The sequence below is a fragment of the Pristiophorus japonicus genome, chromosome 5 (genome assembly GCF_044704955.1).
Source record: "Pristiophorus japonicus isolate sPriJap1 chromosome 5, sPriJap1.hap1, whole genome shotgun sequence".
NCBI classification, from domain to species: Eukaryota; Metazoa; Chordata; class Chondrichthyes; family Pristiophoridae; genus Pristiophorus; species Pristiophorus japonicus.
The window spans coordinates 16,671,922-16,685,785 of NC_091981.1; positions in this window are offsets into that span (position 1 = coordinate 16,671,922).

Here is a 13,864-nt window from a genome sequence, read left to right on the forward strand (position 1 = left end):
TCCCTGTTTTCTCTCTCCCTCCTTTTTTAAAAAGTGGGGTTACATTGGCTACCCTCCACTCCACAGGAACTGATCCAAAGTCAATGGAATGTTGGAAAATGACTGTCAATGCATCCGCTATTTCCAAGGCCACCTCCTTAAGTACTCTGGGATGCAGTCCATCAGGCCCTGTGGATTTATCGGCCTTCAATCCCATCAATTTCCCCAACACAATTTCCCGACTAATAAAGATTTCCCTCAGTTCCCCCTCTTTACTAGACCCTCTGACCCCTTTTATATCCGGAAGGTTGTTTGTATCCTCCTTAGTGAATACCGAACCAAAGTACTTGTTCAATTGGACTGCCATTTCTTTGTTCCCCGTTATGACTTCCCCTGATTCTGACTGCAGGGCACCAACGTTTGTCTTTACAAACCTTTTTCTCTTTACATACCTATAGAAACTTTTGCAATCCACCTTAATGTTCCCTGCAAGCTTCCTCTCGTACTCCATTTTCCCTGCCCTAATCAAACCCTTTGTCCTCCTCTGCTGAGTTCTAAATTTCTCCCAGTTCCCAGGTTCGCTGCTATTTCTGGCCAATTTGTATGCCACTTCCTTGGCTTTAATACTATCCCTGATTTCCCTAGATAGCCACGGTTGAGCTACCTTCCCTTTTTTATTTTTACGCCAGACAGGAATGTACAATTGTTGTAATTCATCCATGCGGTCTCTAAATGTCTGCCATTGCTCATCCACAGTCAACCCCCTAAGTATCATTCGCCAATCTATCCTAGCCAATTCACGCCTCATACCTTCAAAGTTACCCTTCTTTAAGTTCTGGACCATGGTCTCTGAATTAACTGTTTCATTCTCCATCCTAATGCAGAATTCCACCATATTATGGTCACTCTTCCCCAAGGGGCCTCGCACAATGAGATTGCTAATTAATCCTCTCTCATTACACAACACCCAGTCTAAGATGGCCTCTCCCCTAGTTGGTTCCTCAACATATTGGTCTAGAAAACCATCCCTTATGCACTCCAGGAAATCCTCCTCCACCGTATTGCTTCCAGTTTGGCTAGCCCAATCTATGTGCATATTAAAGTCACCCATTATAACTGCTACACCTTTATTGCATGCACCCCTAATTTCCTGTTTGATGCCCTCCCCAACATCCCTATTACTGTTTGGAGGTCTGTACACAATTCCTACTAATGTTTTTTGCCCTTTGGTATTCTGCAGCTCTACCCATATAGATTCCACATCATCCAAGCTAATGTCTTTCCTAACTATTGCATTAATCTCCTCTTTAACCAACAATGCTACCCCACCTCCTTTTCCTTTTATTCTATCCTTCCTGAATGTTGAATACCCCTGAATGTTGAGTTCCCAGCCCTGATCATCCTGGAGCCACGTCTCCGTAATCCCAATCACATCATATTTATTAACATCTTTTTGCACAATTAATTCATCCACCTTATTGCGGATACTCCTTGCATTAAGACACAAAGCCTTCAGGCTTGTTTTTTTAACACCCTTTGTCCTTTTAGAATTTTGCTGTGCAGTGGCCCTTTTTGTTCTTTGCCTTGGGTTTCTCCGCCCTCCACTTTTCCTCATCTCCTTTCTGTCTTTTGCTTTTGCCTCCTTTTTGTTTCCCTCTGTCTCCCTGCATTGGTTCCCATCCCCCTGCCATATTAGTTTAAATCCTCCCCAACAGCACTAGCAAACACTCCCCCTTGGACATTGGTTCCGGTCCTGCCCAGGTGCAGACCGTCCGGTTTGTACTGGTCCCACCTCCCCCAGAACCGGTCCCAATGCCCCAGGAATTTGAATCCCTCCCTGCTGCACCACTGCTCAAGCCACGTATTCATCTGCGCTATCCTGCGATTCCTACTCTGACTATCACGTGGCACTGCTAGCAATCCCGAGATTACTACTTTTGAGGTCCTACTTTTTAATTTAGCTCCTAGCTCCTTAAATTCGTTTCGTAGGACCTCATCCCTTTTTTTACCTATGTCGTTGGTACCAATGTGCACCACGACAACTGGCTGTTCTCCCTCCCATTTCAGAATGTCCTGCACCCGCTCCGAGACATCCTTGACCCTTGCACCAGGGAGGCAACATACCATCCTGGAGTCTCGGTCGCGGCCGCAGAAACGCCTATCTATTCCCCTCACCATTGAATCTCCTATCACTATTGCTGTCCCACTCTTTTTCTTGCCCTCCTGTGCAGCAGAGCCAGCCACGGTGCCATGAACTTGGCTGCCGCTGCCCTCCCCTGATGAGTCATCCCCCTCAACAGTACTCAAAACAGTGTAGCTGTTTTGCAGGGGGATGACCACAGGGGACCCCTGCACTACCTTCCTTGCACTACTCTTCCTGCTGGTCTTCCATTCCCTAGCTGGCTGTGGACCCTTTCCCTGCGGTAAGACCAACTCACTACTCCCTGAGTTCCCAAATGGTACAGGAGGAGCATAACACCCGACCGAGCTCTCCTGCCATGACTTAACCCTTAGATACACTTAAATTGGCAACAACAATGTTAAAAGTTACTGACTAATATAAGAAGAAAAAGAAAAACTACTCACCAATCACCAGCCAATCACTTACCCCCTAGGCTGTGACGTCACCTTTGTTTCTTTCTTTGCCTTCTCCCTGTAGCTGCACCGGTACGCCTCTCGCCGACCCCGGACTCGCGCTGCTCCGAGCTCCCGCCTCCTCGACTGACTGCTCGAACTGCTCGACTCCCGCTGGTCTTTATAGGCCTCTCGCTGACCCCGGACTCGCGCTGCTCCGAGCTCCCGCCTCCTCGACTGACTGCTCGTCGATGGAACCTTGGTATGTTTCACACCATTTTTGCTTGTGAACTGTGCAAATTCTTCTGACCAAAATTGTGGTCAATTATCCGAAACAATTTCTTCAGGGAGGCCAAATGAAGAAAATAATCTTCGCAAAATGTCTAATGTTATACTTGTTGTTATTTTCCACATTGGAAACACCTTGACCCACTTCGAATGGCTATCAATCACAATGAACAAGTGTTGTCCTTCTAGGTCAGCAAAATCAATATGTAGCCTTTGCCACACCCTGGGAGGCTATTTCCATGGCTGTAATGGTACTGATAATGGTTGCTTGCTTACCGATTAACATGTCGTACACTGACTTACGATGTACTCTATATCTTTATCAAGACCTGGCCACCATAAGTAACTGCGTGCAAAACTCTTGGTCAAACACATTCCCAGGTGCTGGTCATGGAGGTTCCTAATAATTTGGACCTGAATTTATTTGGTATAACCACTCTTGCACCCCAGATGATACAATCTTTATCGACTGATAATTCATTTCTACGAATGAAGAATGAATGAATATCTTTGTTACCTGGTTTGGCCATCCGTTTGCCATATGATCATACACCTTTGACATAACTTGGTCACGTTTGGTTTCTCTACCAATCTCTTCAGCTGTAACTGGCAGTTCATCAATGTATGAAAAATAGAACACCTCTTCCCTATCGGGTGTAACTTGTGATGGGGAAGGCAATTTAGACATAGCATCAGCATTACTGTGATCAGCTGATCGTCTGTATTCAATATCACATGTATATGCTGACAAAATCAAAGCCCATCTCTGCATTCGGGCTGCAGCTTATGTTGGAACTGGGGACTTTGGATGGAGGATTGCTGTCAGGGGCTTATGATCCGTAACGAGAGTGGACTTCTGCCCAAAAATTAATGCCAAAGCTTTCCTTTCGATTTGCGCATAATTACGCTCACTGGCACTGAGAGTGCGTGAAGCAAAAGCAATTGGTCTCTCCTCCTCACTATGTAATACCTGAGAGATTACTGCCCCAACTCCATATGGAGAGGCATCACATGCTGGCTTGATCTCCTGAGATACGTCATAATGAACTAACATGGTGCCCCCTACCAAGTTGCTTTTACACTTCTTGAATGCTGTATCACATTCTTTACACCACTTCCAATGGACCTGTTTTTTCAATAGTTCATTCAGTGGATGTAATACTGTAGCCAAATTTGGTAGGAACTTCCCATAATAGTTTAAAAGACCCAAAAATGATTGAAGTTCAGTGACATTCTTGAGAGTGGGTGCATTTCTGATTGCATCCAGTTTTTCCTTGGTTGGATGTAAACCATCTTTGTCTACTCTGTACCCTAAGTACTCCACTGAGTTTTTAAATCACTCACACTTGCGAGCAGACACTCATACTCTGTGCTTCTCTAGCCGTTTGAGGACTTCATTCAACATGTTATTATGAATTTGCCTATTTGGTGCTGAAATTAGTATGTCATCTAAATAACATACTACCCCTTCAATACCTTGCAAAATCTGGTTCATTACCCCTTGGAATATGGCAGGGGCGGAAAACACTCCAAATGGAAGCCTATTAAATCGATATAGGCCTAGATGGGTATTTATCGTCAAGCATGGCTTGGACTCCTCATCTAGTTCAAGCTGTAAGTAAGCATTCGGAAGATCCAGTTTTGAGAAAATTTGACCACCTGTCAGTGTTGTGAACAAATCTTCTATATTTGGCAATGTATTGGGGACATTTCCTTCTAGAACCTAGTTTACGGTTACTTTATAATCACCACACAATCTTACCTTACCATCGGACTTAGGTACAACAACAATTGGTGTAGCCCAATTACATTGATCTATCTTAGAAATAATGTTCTCAGTCTCTAGTCTTTTGAGTTCTTGCTCAACTTTCTCCTTGAGTGCATATGGTACGGATGTGGCTTGTAGTAAACCGATCTAATGTCCTTCTATACCCTGACACTCGTCTTGAAGCCTTGGATCGGACTACCCATTTCGCAGAACACCTTCGGATAATTCTTGATGACATCATCCTTTGACGCAAATCTCGTTTCAACACGAAAAATCTCATTCCAATCCAGCTTCAGGAATCCCAACTAATTTCTTCCTCGTAAGGCAGGCTTGTCTCCTGCCAGTACTATTAAAGGCAAACTCTGAACTTAATCCTTGTATTTCACCAGTACGGTGTTATGACCTACCGCCGGAATGTTCTCTCCCGAGTAGCCTCGCAGCTCTATCTTGGCTTTCTTCAATGAGAAATCCTGCAATTTGTCGAGGTATAGCGACTCTAGTACAGCACTCATGGATGCACAGTGTCAATTTCCATGGGTATCTTGAATCCTGCAATATCTATGTGGATTATAATACTTTTCGAATCGTTGTCCGTTAACCTCGTGCTCCTGATGACATTTAACTCTAACATCTCCTCGTCTTGTTGTTATTCTTCCAATTATGTAGCCTCTGGGGATTTCTACTCATAGCTTTGAAAGCTGGTTTACCCTTCAGTTGGCATGCCTTCTCAAATGCCCAGTTTTCCTGCAGAAGAAACACTCTGCCTTCACATATGGACAACTTTGAGCAATGTGTTGTTCCAGGCACTGATAGCAGGACTTCAATGCTCTGTTCCCATTTCCAGTTTCTGAGACTTTGGGTCCCCACCGCCTTTTACTTTGAAACTGCAGGCGATTCACCTCGGTTGTCTGATGACTGAAATTGATATGAAATTCTTGGGAATATTGGTCGGCCGTGCTCATCGACCTAGCTGTCTGACAAGCTAAATCAAAAGTCAAGTTAGGAGTCGTCAATAACTTTCTTCTGTACGCATCATTTTTCATCCCACAAACAAGACGGTCTCGCAATGCTAGGTTCTGAAAGTCTCCAAAATTACAGTGAATAGATAGCTTTTTTAATGCTACAATGTACTCACTGATATTTTCTTTCGGCTTTCTGATTTCGTATTCCGAAACGATAACTTTCAGCAATTTCTAACGGAACGGGGCTGTAATGTTGTTCTAACTTAGTTAGAATCTGTTTCAGCATTGTATTCTTTGGCTTGTCAGGCACAAGCAAATTTATCAGCTTTTCATACAACATGGGGCTGGCCTCAGTTAAGAATATAGCTCTTTTTCGTTCCAACACTGTCCGGCTATTGTCTTCATTACCGGGAATTTCGATTATATTATTTGCACTGAAAACATTTCTAGCTAATCCACATATGCGTTGAAATTCCCCCAAATGCTCTATAACTCCCATAGGGGCAGCCATTTTGACTCTGGCAGTTTAACCAAGTGTGCTCGTAATTTTCCTCGGATTTGTAGCTGTTTCCAAAAACAGAGAAGCTCTCAAAGTCTCCCTGTCGGTTGGTTGAATCCTTCACCGACAAAAATTCCAGCTTTGTATTATCCGATTACATCCCGTTCTCGTCGTCAAATGTCATATCTTCAGAGATCACACAACCTGTAAGATGGCTGAAGGTTCTGGTAACCTCTGACCTGCTGGTCAGGTGACCTGCTCTTTACTGAACAGCACTAGCTGCAGTAACACAGGCATCCACAGTGTGGAGCTACAGACATTTTGATGCCACCAATTCAAAGAAAACCCTTCGGTGAAGCCTATTGCTGCTTAAGTCTCCACATTACCTCCAGCATCAAACTGCACAGATCTCAGAGCAAATTTACTGAACTTGTACTCCCAGTGCTGAACTTCACCCACTGGAACTGCATAAGAAGCATCCGGGCAGTGAGGTAACTGGTCTTCACACAAATTCACAACATTTACTCCATAGTGCCAACTCTTAATTAGAATACGGAACAAATTTACCGAGTGTGAGGCTGATGAATTTAGTGAAATGCCAATTCACAGGGACCTAATAAAATGAGGCATTTACAATGTCTAGACTGGTGCTGGAATAAACCATTGCTTTTGAAAAGTACAGGAAAAGGACTTCAGGAATCTCCACACACGCCGCAGAAAGAGATGGATTTTCTGCTGGTACAACAGCCCAACAATGCCCATAGGTAATGCACAAATAATTAAAATGGAGCGAAATTTGGGAGCGTCCCATTTGGGGAGGTAACTTTTAAAAGTTTGAAAAATTAACGTCAGGCGCTAATGTTTCCAAACATTAAAAAAAAATTTGGTGTTTGCGCTCCAGGAGGGAAGTGGTGTGTTAAATCCAGTGTTCCACCTCCTTCCTGGAGTGCAAGAGGCAGCAGGCGGGGTATAGTTGTGCAGTGTTGCACACTGGGCCGTGTTGGGAGGCTCCTTCCCTCCTTTAAGGGAAGGTCCATCGCTGCAGGCTCTGCAAAATAAAAACTTGCCTTTTCCCTGACAGCAGCCACGGTCCGGCCCGAGGTATTGCAGCAGAGTGCCAAGCGGATCGACCGTGGGGTGGAATGCTGCAAAAAAAAGTCAAACAGTGTAATGGCAAATTTCTGTTCACTTACCTCGGTCACCTCCCCTTTAACCTTCGCCCCCCCCCGCCCCCCTCGAAGCGCCCGGCCTCCCGAGGGACGCCTTCTGCAGCTGTTTTCACCCGCGATGCTGCAGGGGACGGAACCCAAGTTCAGGTCCGGGGCGCTATCGGGGCAATGCGCACGGTGATGCCGTCATGACCACCGGGCGAAGGAAATCGGGGCGCAACGCCGTACCGCCGCTGCAAACCTCCCGCCGAATATGGCGGGAATCGATTTTCTCGGCCGGTAAGTGGTCAGCGCCTCATTAGCACCCCCCAGAGGCGATAGCAGAAGCTTCTAAGGAGGCTAATTTCTAGGCTATTTTGGCTGGATTTTAGGTTCTGGTCATTTCGGGGCGGTAATGGTGGCTGTAAAATTTGGGCGGGGAAATGGTTTGTGTCCTCAGCCACAAAATTTACCAGCTGGGCCCTGAGTGTGGAGCGGAGCGCGAAGGGAGGTGTTACACACCTCTCTTAGGGCACAAGGCTGGTTGAGCAACTAAACATCCATTGCTAACGAGCCGGCTTCGGAGTGCTCTGAGATAGGCTTCCGTGGGGGAACCCCCAGCACGGCACCCCCCCCCGCATTGCCATCCACAAAACACAGAAAAAACATTCCCAAAACCCAGTATCCCACATTAGGATAAATCGCAAAAAATAAAAATAAACAAAACAATCAAACTTACCTCATTCATTACTTACTTCACTCACCGCCGTTGGGACTCCCACTGTGGCGCACTACGGGGCGCTAGAGAGTTGGCATCAATCAGAAATCTAAACCGGTAGCGTTCCACACTGGCTGCCAGGCGGTGCTGCTCCACACCCCCGTTAAACCGGCAACTAATTTCCCGGTGGGGCACAGGGAGCTGTCCGCCCGCCCGGAAACCATCCCCGTCGCCAATACTGTCCCTCCGGGGTGCAATCAGAGGCAGCAACACAGCGAAAATCCATGTACCTTAAACAAACTGACGGAAGGGATTTATCCCCCAAACGGTTTCTGTGTTTCGCAGAAGCTAGCATTCAATATTCTATTCAGGCCCCATACAGCATATCATTGGGGGTTTTTTATAATCATGGCATTCACAATGAACAGATTAGCTGTATCTCATATAGAGATGCTGAGGAAATTGAATTCCCATAGTTGTGAAAGGTTCATCTGCATTCACTTGTTTCTCCCCAAATAGTCACTTTATTTTATTTCGATTTTTCAAACTGACCCTTTTATTGGCAATCTCTTTTCTAGGTCACAATTCGTCAGATTTCTGTGCCTCCAAAGTCTGTACGCTAATACAGTGTTACATTCACCGGCTTTAAATCTCGTGCTTGCATAATTACCAATCAAATGAATGATAAGTCATTTATTTTTTTATTGCAAACCATATTACATGAGCCTTTAATTGAACACTAAAAATGTCAAACTCGAAAGCAAAATACGGCTGCCAGTTCGCGCACAGCAAGCTCCCAAAAACAGGCCAGGACACCGGGGAGAACTCCCCTGCTCATCTTCGAAATAGTGCCATGGGATCTTTTACCTCCACCTGTCAAGGAAGAGGGGACCTTGGTTTATTGCCTTATCCGAAAGACGGCATCTCCAACAGTGCAGCTGTTTAAATAGTAATGCAAAGCTAACACTTTACTGTGTAATCGCCTCCAGCCCCATAATTCCCCGAGATGTCTGCGCTCCTCTCATTCTGCCCTCTTGAGCATCCCTGATTATAATCGCTCAACCATTGGTGGCCGTGCCTTCTGTTGCCTAGGCACTAAGCTCTGGAATTGCCTGCCTAAACCTCTCCGCCTCTCTATCTCTTTCCTCATTTAAGATGCTCCTTAAAACCTACTTCGTTGACCAAGCTTTTGGTCACCTGGTCTAATTTCCCCTTAAGTGGTTTTGTGTCAATTCATTGTCTCCTAATCATAGAATCATCGAAGTTTACAGCACGGAAGGAGGCCCATCGTGTTCGCACTGGCCAACAAGAGGTTATCCAGCCTAATCCCACTTTCCAGCTCTAGGTCTATAGCCCTGCAGGTTACAGCACTTCAAGTGCACATGCAAGTACTTTTTAAATGTGGTGAGGGTTTCTGCCTCTACCACCCTGTCAGAAAGTGAGTTTCAGACCCCCACAACCCTCTGCGTGAAGAAATTTTCCCTAAAATCCCCTCTAAACCTTCTACCAATTACTTTAAATTTATGCCCTCTGGTGGTTGACCTGTCTGCTAAGGGAAATAGGCCCTTTCTATCCACTATATCTAGGCCCCTCATAATTTTATGCACCTCAGTGAGGTCTCCCCTCAGCTTTCTCTGTTCCAAGGAAAACAAACCCAGCCTATCCACTATGTCCTTATAGTTAAGATTCTCCACTCCTGGTAACATTCCCGTAAATCTCCTCTGTACCCTCTCGAGTGCAATCACGTCCTTCCTGTAATGTGGTGACCAGAACTGCACGCAATGCTCCAGCTGTGGCCTAACCAGTGTTTTATACAGTTCAAGCATAACCCCACTGCTCTTATATTCTGTGCCTCGGCTATTAAAGGCAAGTATTCAGTATGCCCTCTTAAGCACCTTATCTACCTGGCCTGCTAACTTCAGGGATCTGTGGACATGCGCTCCAATGTCCCTTTGTTCCTATACATTTCTCAGTGTCGTACCATTTAATGTGTATTCCCTTTCCTTGTTAGCCCTCACATTTCTCTGGATTAAATTCCATTTGCCACTGTTCTGCCCACCTAACCAGTTGATTGATATCTTCCTGCATAGTCCTATGAAGTGCCATGGGACATTTTACTACGTTAAAGGTGCTATATAAATACAAGTTATTGTTATTATTATTATCCATTTTTACATGGCTGCATAAAATGTTGGTGCATAGATCGATGTATTATTTTATATACTGTGCAGTCTCAATCTCTGGGTCCAGGTAATAAGGAACTCAAGCTGGGTTTCCAAGCAGTAGACTCCTACTCTTGCACTGCCATTATCACATGTTCCTTCTTCCTCCTCTAATTACCGGTCCAAATCCCCTGTGTTGCTAGTACCTGCTAGGTGCTTGTTACAAGTGGAATTGGTGATGCCGGGTTGCTACAACACACTGACTTCTCTTAAGCTATTCTGAATTGCAGCAGGTTCTTGGGGCTACTTATCAAAATAGATGTTAGAATCCTGGATGCATTATACCCTTTCAAAGCAAGCTTATGACAGAAAATGAAGCAGTCCATTCCCGCATGCAGCAAGGCCTGGACGACATTCAGACTTGGGCTGATAAGTGGCAAGTAACATTCGCGCCCCACAAGTGCAATGATTATCTCCAACAAGGGAGAGTTTAACCACTGCCCCTCGACATTCAACAGTATTGCCATTGCCGAATCACCCATCTTCAACATTCAGGGTATCACCATTGACCAGAAACTTAACTGGACCAGCCACAAAAATGCTGCGGTTACAAGAGCAGGTCAGAGCCTGGGAGGTCTGAAACAAGTTACTCACCTCCTGCCTCCCCAAAGCCTTTCCACCATCTACAAGGGATAAGACTCATCACCTGCCTGGATGAGTGCCGCTCCAACAATACTCAAGAAACTCAACGCCATCCAGGAAAAAGCAGCCCACTCGATTGGTACCCTATCCAGCACCTTAAACAATCACTCCCTCCACCACCGGCGCACCATGGCTGCAGTGTGTACCATCTACAAGACGCACTGCAGCAACTCGCCAAGGCTTCTTCGACAGCACCTCCCAAACCCACGACCTCTACCACCTAGAAGGACAAGGGCAGCAGGTGCATGGGAACACCACCACCTGAAAATTCCCCTTTAAGTCACAAACCATCCTGACTTGGAAATATATCAGCCATTCCTTCATCGTCACTGGGTCAAAATCCTGGAATTCCTTCCCTGAGGAGGCGGGAGCTCGGAGCAGCGCGAGTCCGGGGTCGGCGAGAGGCCTATAAAGGCCAGCGGGAGCTCGGAGCAGTCAGTCGAGGAGGCGGGAGCTCGGAGCAGCGCGAGTCCGGGGTCGGCGAGAGGCCTATAAAGGCCAGCGGGAGCTCGGAGCAGTCAGTCGAGGAGGCGGGAGCTCGGAGCAGCGCGAGTCCGGGGTCGGCGAGAGGCCTATAAAGGCCAGCGGGAGCTCGGAGCAGTCAGTCGAGGAGGCGGGAGCTCGGAGCAGCGCGAGTCCGGGGTCGGCGAGAGGCGTACCGGTGCAGCTACAGGGAGAAGGCAAAAAAAACAAAGGTGACGTCACAGCCTAGGGGGTAAGTGATTGGCTGGTGATTGGTGAGTAGTTTTTCTTTTTCTTCTTATATTGGTCAGTAACTTTTAACATTGTTATTACCAGTTTAAGTGTATCTAAGGGTTAAGTCATGGCAGGAGAGCTCGGTCGGGTGTTATGCTCCTCCTGTACCATGTGGGAACTCAGGGACGCTTCCGGTGTCCCTGACGACTATGTGTGCGGGAAGTGTATCCGCCTCCAGCTCCTGACGGTCCGCGTTACGGAATTGGAGCTGAGGGTGGATTCACTCTGGAGCATCCACGATGCTGAGAATGACGTGAGTATCACGTGTAGTGAGTTGGTCTTACCGCAGGGAAAGGGTCCACAGCCAGATAGGGAATGGAAGACCAGCAGGAAGAGTAGAGCAAGGAAGGTAGTGCAGGGGTCCCCTGCGGTCATCCCCCTGCAAAACAGATACACCGCTTTGGGTACTGTTGAGGGGAATGACTCATCAGGGGAGGGCAGCAGCAGCCAAGTTCATGGCACCGTGGCTGGCTCTGCTGCACAGGAGGGCAAGAAAAAGAGTGGGAGAGCGATAGTGATAGGGGATTCAATTGTGAGGGGAATAGATAGGCGTTTCTGCGGCCGCAACCGAGACTCCAGGATGGTATGTTGCCTCCCTGGTGCAAGGGTCAAGGATGTCTCGGAGCGGGTGCAGGACATTCTGAAATGGGAGGGAGAACAGCCAGTTGTCGTGGTGCACATTGGTACCAACGACATAGGCAAAAAAAGGGATGAGGTCCTACGAAACGAATTTAAGGAGCTAGGAGCTAAATTAAAAAGTAGGACCTCAAAAGTAGTAATCTCGGGATTGCTACCAGTGCCACGTGATAGTCAGAGTAGGAATCGCAGGATAGCGCAGATGAATACGTGGCTTGAGCAGTGGTGCAGCAGGGAGGGATTCAAATTCCTGGGGCATTGGGACCGGTTCTGGGGGAGGTGGGACCAGTACAAACCGGACGGTCTGCACCTGGGCAGGACTGGAACCAATGTCCTCGGGGGAGTGTTTGCTAGTGCTGTTGGGGAGGATTTAAACTAATATGGCAGGGGGATGGGAACCAATGCAGGGAGACAGAGGGAAACAAAAAGGAGCCAAAAGCAAAAGACAGAAAGGAGATGAGGAAAAGTGTAGGGCAGAGAAACCCAAGGCAAAGAACAAAAAGGGCCACTGTACAGCAAAATTCTAAAAGGACAAAGGGTGTTAATAAAACAAGCCTGAAGGCTTTGTGTCTTAATGCAAGGAGTATCCGCAATAAGGTGGATGAATTAATTGTGCAAATAGATGTTAACAAATATGATGTGATTGGGATTACGGAGACGTGGCTCCAGGATGATCAGGGCTGGGAACTCAACATTCAGGGGTATTCAACATTCAGGAAGGATAGAATAAAAGGAAAAGGAGGTGGGGTAGCATTGCTGGTTAAAGAGGAGATTAATGCAATAGTTAGGAAAGACATTAGCTTGGATGATGTGGAATCTATATGGGTAGAGCTGCAGAACACCAAAGGGCAAAAAATGTTAGTAGGAGTTGTGTACAGACCTCCAAACAGTAATAGGGATGTTGGGGAGGGCATCAAACAGGAAATTAGGGGTGCATGCAATAAAGGTGTAGCAGTTATAATGGGTGACTTTAATATGCACATAGATTGGGCTAGCCAAACTGGAAGCAATACGGTGGAGGAGGATTTCCTGGAGTGCATAAGGGATGGTTTTCTAGACCAATATGTTGAGGAACCAACTAGGGGGGAGGCCATCTTAGACTGGGTGTTGTGTAATGAGAGAGGATTAATTAGCAATCTCATTGTGCGAGGCCCCTTGGGGAAGAGTGACCATAATATGGTGGAATTCTGCATTAGGATGGAGAATGAAACAGTAAATTCAGAGACCATGGTCCAGAACTTAAAGAAGGGTAACTTTGAAGGTATGAGGCGAGAATTGGCTAGGATAGATTGGCGAATGATACTTAGGGGGTTGACTGTGGATGGGCAATGGCAGACATTTAGAGACCGCATGGATGAAGTACAACAATTGTACATTCCTGTCTGGCGTAAAAATAAAAAGGGGAAGGTGGCTCAACCGTGGCTATCTAGGGAAATCAGGGATAGTATTAAAGCCAAGGAAGTGGCATACAAATTGGCCAGAAATAGCAGCGAACCTGGGGACTGGGAGAAATTTAGAACTCAGCAGAGGAGGACAAAGGGTTTGATTAGGACAGGGAAAATGGAGTACGAGAAGAAGCTTGCAGGGAACATTAAGGCGGATTGCAAAAGTTTCTATAGGTATGTAAAGAGAAAAAGGTTGGTGAAGACAAACATAGGTCCCCTGCAGTCAG